We start from the raw sequence: 6000 nt of genomic DNA on the forward strand, positions 1-6000 counted from the left end.
AACTGGTCACCATTGCCCCAGTTGTTGTAGGTCTTCTAACCAAGGACTAGCTGGGCCAAGAGTTCCCCCTACATGTGAAGGGGGATTGTCCAATCTAAGCCCAGAATCGAGACACAAAGGCAGTAGCTTTTACTGCTATGCCAGGCCTGTGTCTGCCATGTGGATCCAGGAGACTTTGGTTATAAGGGGCTATAAATCCCGACCTTTTCAATAGCATTATGCTTACAGAAAACATTCTTGTCCTCCAAGCCATAGTTGAGTACCTCAGAGAGTCAAGCCCTATGAAAGGCACAGAGCAGTTTCACAGGACAACTGAGGCTACCCATTTTAGCCAACGGGTTTGAGTTTTATCATCTCATTAGCTAACATACCTGTACATTTAGAAACCCAAACTGTTGGCTGATTCCATCTATCACTGTTAGCAATTGAGGCTGTTAAAGAAATTATATGGGAAAGGATGTCATTTTCTTCCAGGATAAAGGCTCACTGAAGCCATCAAGCTTCACATCTACTGATGCAGCCACAAATGGTACTTGTTGTCCAAGGATCTTAAACTGCTATACTAACATTGAGTTAAACCTCACAACCCCCACAAAGTAGGGAGCTACTCCTCTTTTCCAGATTGTGCCTCAATTTCCCTTAGGGTAGACTGCACAAAGCCAGAAATAAAACTTGAATCTCATGACTGAGCCCTGTCCTCTAGATCAAGCTTCCTGAGCTCCACAGCAACTGCACAAGAGCATCCAGGCCTAGCATCAGAGCCAGAAGGGAGGCTGCTAGTCATATCATAGAAAACCTGCATGAATCAAGCAAAGTTGTCCAGCACACACCAAGCCAGTTGTTTTCCTCTTCCTACCCTTCCAGAAAGGCTCCTTGTAAGATTTCCGCAAGAATGCGCCACACAAGGAAAGGTCAGTCATCTGCATGCACAGGGTCCCAACCAAGTTCAATCAGACATTGACGACAAGCTTCAAAACTGCTTTTAAGCATGTGAGCAAAAGTATTTGTGACAGTCTCCTCTACTTTGCTATCTGCTTAGAACCAGCTCTGTATGCAGGGCATACAGCATGCTGGCTTCCCCACTCTTCCCTAAAGCACTCCTGTTATTCCAGTCCAGCTCCTATCTCACCCACCAACAGTTCTTTCAATGCACCTCAGTTCTGCCTTGCATTACCCTTTGCTATTCCAGACTTGTGCCTCTGAGCAGAAAGCTGGTTACACCAGGTTTTGTGGTTTGGCTATGTACACAACCATGTGCATTGGGGAGCAGGGGGTGAAATGAACAGGATGAGCCCCAAGTTCATCTTTGTGCCCAGTCTGAATTTGAAAGTGGACCTGAAAACTAGAGTCTGCATCCGTTCTAATCCCCAGCTCCACCATAAACAGGAAAGCAGCAATTTCTTTGGGGAGCTGAAGGAAAGGACAATACAGAAAATGTATATTCCTATAGTTAGAAGGGATTGGAATTCAAGACTCACAGAACCTGTTCCCAGTTCTGCCACCACCTCACCATGTGACCTTGGTGAAATCACTGTACTTCAAGTTTCTCCATCAGTAAATTTGGGACAATCATGTTTTCTTGCCACTGAGGAGGGGCTGAGACTAAGTTTAGTGTCTCTAAAATGCTTTGAGTGCCTCAGATGGAAGACACTAGGGAAAGGCTAAGTATTATTACAGCCATATCTAGTCCTGTTCCAAGTGATGAATTGGAAGCACAGAAAGGATCCAAGAATCCCGCTTCCGGTTGGGCTCAGTGAGGTGCCCAGTGATGCTCTATCCTATCAACAGCCAAAAACTACAAGCAAAGCAAGAGAGGGGGATGGAAGAAGCGTTCAAGGCCTCTATCCTACTATTAAGGAACCCATGGAATTCAAGGTATTCAGACATTATCGAGCCTGAATGCTGAATCCTGGCTCCTCAAGGGACCGACAGACTCCTTTCTGGAGGGGAAGGATGGTCCTGTGGGTAGAGCATAAGCCTGAGATTTTGAAGACCAGGATTCAAGTCCCTGCTCTGCCATAGACTTAGGAAGCTGAGGCACAGAGAGACTCTGTAAAACAGGGAGAACAGCACTGCCATACCTCACTGGGGGGTTGGGAGTGAGGAAAAAAAAAATACATTGAAAATTGTAAGAGGTTCAGATATATGGTGATGTGGGCCATATAAATACCTAAAACAGAATCCCTTCAAGACTACTTCCCCCCCACACACCAAAAAAAAAAAAAAAAAAAAAATGACAGCCCCAATTCTATAAGAGGGCTTTGTACGATAAATGGCAACAGTCCCTCAGAACAAGAGGCACAGAAGGGGCAGGGTGGGGAGGGAAGAGATATACTGCTATTTGACGAGAGCTGCCAATGAAAGCAGGAAAAAAACAACTAGGAGTCCGGTGGCACCTTAAAGACTGTTTGTTAGTTTAACAGTTTAACTGTCTTTAAGGTGCCACCGGACTCGTTATTTTTGTGGATACAGACTAACACAGCTACCCCTCTGATACAAGGGAAAAAAATAGCCAGCTGCACCCAGCACGCTTGGGAGTGGGCTGCTGTGGGATTTTTCCTTTACTGGAGACATTTCAATGTCGCTGGTTAGACTGAGCCAGAGAAAAAGGGTTTTTTTTATTATTAAATTATAATAAATAAATTGCCACATTACCAGGAGTCTGTGGGGTTGTGGGGGGTTTTTTTTTGGGGGGGGGGGGGGGCGCATGCTAGATGGGCTCCACCTAGCAGTTTTGACCCTCCCTAGAGGCACAGTCCCTTCCCTGCAAGAACAAAGGAGGAGGCAAATTAGATAACAGGAGAGTCTAGGAAGAGGTAACAGTTTGAGATCTGCCCTGGCCAGCTTTAGTCTAGTCTGCATAGGGTTCCTCACACACACCTAATCCCAATTCCCAACTCTTTCTCCCCTTCCACAGGCCAAAATCTTAGGGAGACATCACAGCATATAACCTTGGGCCCGGATACCCCCCAGCCCCCAGGAAAGGCCTCCGCACCCAAAATACTCCCTGCTTCTAACACACATAAGCAACTTCCCTTACTTTAACAAAGGGAACTATGTTGCAGGGGGAAAGAGCAGGATACCATTTGCAATGCTAGCCGCCCCTTACTCCAACATTAAATGCCTGTCCAAAGAGAGATGCATTCTCTCTCCTGCTCAGAATTAGGAGATTGGCACAGAAAGATTACTTTTTTTCTTTTTCTTTCTTTTTTTTGGGGGGGAGGGGGTTGGGACGAGAGGTCAAGGTTACATGCTTCACTCAAATCTCAGACACCCCAGAAACCAGCCAACATAACTCCTAGCATGAGAGGAGAAGGATGAGGGGGTTAGACAATGCTGTAAGGCAATAAGTGAGCCCAAGGCCACACTCCAGGCCCTACAGATAGGCCACAAGACTGAACATAGGAACAGGGTATTGCAATCAGTTTTGGGGGTGGGAAGTACCAGCAAAGAGTCGCACCACTCACAGCCACCCAGCAGAGACATCAAGTCATTCTGAATCTACTTTCAGAAGTGCCCGTGTTCTTTTGCCAGCTGTCAGAGCACTTCGTCTGGGCTCCCTGGCTGTGAAAGGCTACTACAGCCAAAACCATGAGTTGTTCACAGCAGCTACCCTCTTACACCAACCCTTTATAATCCAGATAGGGAAGGAGTGGGGAGAGAAGAATTATGAGGGGTACTAAATAGAACATGAGTCACCACTGAAACCCACAGACCATTTCCAAACCTGTCCTCTAGCCACTCTCTAAATAGAACACCCTCTTTTCTTGCTCTGATGCACCCAAGACCAAAACCTCAGGTGAGGGGAGAAGAGATACAGGTGCTTAGATGCAGGGCATGGGTCTTAACAAGTTTCCAGAAACTAGACTGCTTGCTGCTTTTTTCCCCCACCTGGAATATTCCCCCAGGATCTCTGGCCACAAGAGCCTTAAATATAACAAGACATCACAATCTGTGCACAGCAAAGTGAGAGAAAGAGAAGAGAAAGTATGTTTTTAAAAATATGCTTAGGAGACAAATTAAACTTCCTATAATAATTTTTAACAGTAGCACAGACTGTTTCTCCGCCCCAGTTTGTTGCAATTAGTGTCATATTGAATTCCAGGCTTTTGTTTTGTTTTGAATGGAGGAGTTAAGCTTACAGATGACGACTCTCGGGACTAGAAACTAGCCCAACGTCCTAGTTCCCAGTGAGCTGGCTACATAAGCACTTTCTTAGTAGTATCTAGAAACCCCAATCCTCACTCAACACGCTTCCAAGAGACTAAACATAGGAGTCTAAGGAAAGTTACAGGGAAACAACTTTTTTTTTTAAAAAAAAAAAAAGTACATTAGACTACAAAAAAGTCTATTAGACTAGGAGTTCCTAAAGTACTGCTTCAAAATAAGTTTGCCTAAAGCTTTTTTTTAATTTTGCTTTCTTCCAGTAAGTTTTAACATAAGCAAAGTCTCGGGCGTAGAATGTGAACCGGGTTTAGATTTCCACACTTAATAGAGGCTTTAAGACGAAGTCATTCCTCACCCGCCTCAACTTGTTGATTAGAATTTATAATCTGTGAAAAATATCCCCTTTTTCCAAATCTTTTAACCCACTCCCCCCCCCCATATTCAGCATTAAAAAGAGGTTCTAGCTCAACGTGGATTCTTTTTAGAAGACTAAAAGGTGAAAGGTCCCCACCCAACTGCACCTGGGGGAAAAAATGGGATCCACCCAAGCAGAAAGTGTGGATCTGAGACATAGAGAATAGACCGCAACACTCCCAACCAGAATACAGCTTAATACAAATACTTTATCAACTGCAAAACCTCCCTACAACTCAGTTTCCCAAAGTTTTAAAATTAATATCTTAAAGGGAGCAAATAAAACCAAAAACCCACTTTCCAACCCCAATCACATTCTTCCCCCAGCCTGCACAGAAGACACCACAAAAAACAACAGCTTCCCAGCAACTCAGCCCAGGAGAAGTTGTTAGTTTGTAGTACAAAAGGAACAAAAAACCAAAGTGAACAACAAGCGTTAAAACAAGAGATGAGATGAATTTACAAAAAAAACAAGAAACAAAAAAACCACACGATTCTTACCCTGGCTTTCTCCCTTCTCAGGAGCTGCAGTGGCGAGATCTATAAGTTTGCTTCTCCTCCTTGTGGGATTTTTTTTTAAGTACCGGGGGAAGAAATAAAAGCAAAAATAAATAAAAGTTGTCAGTGCGGCTGTTCCTCTGCCCTATAACTTCCCTTCTAATCTCTCAGGATGACAATGTCAGTCTCCAGCAAAAATTTCCCTACGTGAGACTCTTTTTTACGGTCTCTTTGCAAACACACACGCCCAAAACTCTAACGTGGACTTTTCCAACAAATCTCTAAAGGAAATGTAAGAGGCAAAACATGTGGCAAAACCCTGCCAAAATGTGGTGTTGGTTTAAAAAAAAAAAAAAAAAAGCAAAGCAGCCAACGTAGTGATTTTTTTCCTCCACCTCTTTCTCCTCTGGGATCTGCTGCTATTTCTTCCTTTCTGGCTTTTTTTTCCCCCTCGCCTCCTCTTTCAGATCCAACACCTAAAATGGAAGTTGCACCCGACCCAGCCAAAGACAAGCTGGCGGGGTTGATGGTAATAAACTAAGCTTTCCAACCAAGCCCAACGCCCAACCCCTCTTTCCCTAAGTGATGTCAGCTTCTGCGAAGCTCCAATGGGAAGCAGACATCAATGCGGGAACCGGCAGTATCCAATAGAAAACTTTATTGTAGAATATTAAAAAAAGAAAGAACGAAAAAAAAGAAAAAAGGGGGAAAAACCAACAAAAGGAAGAGGGCAGAAAACTTTTTTTGGGGGGAAGGGAACAAAATAAATAAAAATATATTACAAATATCAATTGCAAGAAAGAAGATTAAAACAGGCTTGGCAGAATGATAAATGTATTGATGTGATATGCAATTCACAGTCCAATTTCTTTTGATCGGTATGTTTCTTTCTCCCACTCACCTCCTCTGCCTGTTTGCAAA

At 43.9% G+C, this 6000-nt stretch overlaps 1 protein-coding gene across 10 annotated transcripts in view; it reads right to left on the bottom strand.

Annotated features, from left to right (window-relative positions):
* Positions 1-5621, bottom strand: part of CTNND1 (catenin delta 1) — a 59104-nt gene extending 53483 nt beyond the window's left edge. For 4 of the 10 annotated variants that reach the window (XM_073346750.1, XM_073346744.1, XM_073346747.1 and 1 more), the window contains exon 1: positions 5083-5619. The gene's annotated coding sequence lies outside the window, so the exon portion shown is untranslated. Of the gene's footprint in view, positions 1-5082 lie in introns of all 10 variants that reach the window. The other 6 variants (XM_073346749.1, XM_073346745.1, XM_073346743.1 and 3 more) reach the window with 4 other exon arrangements.
* Between the last annotated feature and the right edge of the window lie 379 nt (positions 5622-6000).

The sequence above is a fragment of the Lepidochelys kempii genome, chromosome 6 (genome assembly GCF_965140265.1).
Source record: "Lepidochelys kempii isolate rLepKem1 chromosome 6, rLepKem1.hap2, whole genome shotgun sequence".
NCBI classification, from domain to species: Eukaryota; Metazoa; Chordata; order Testudines; family Cheloniidae; genus Lepidochelys; species Lepidochelys kempii.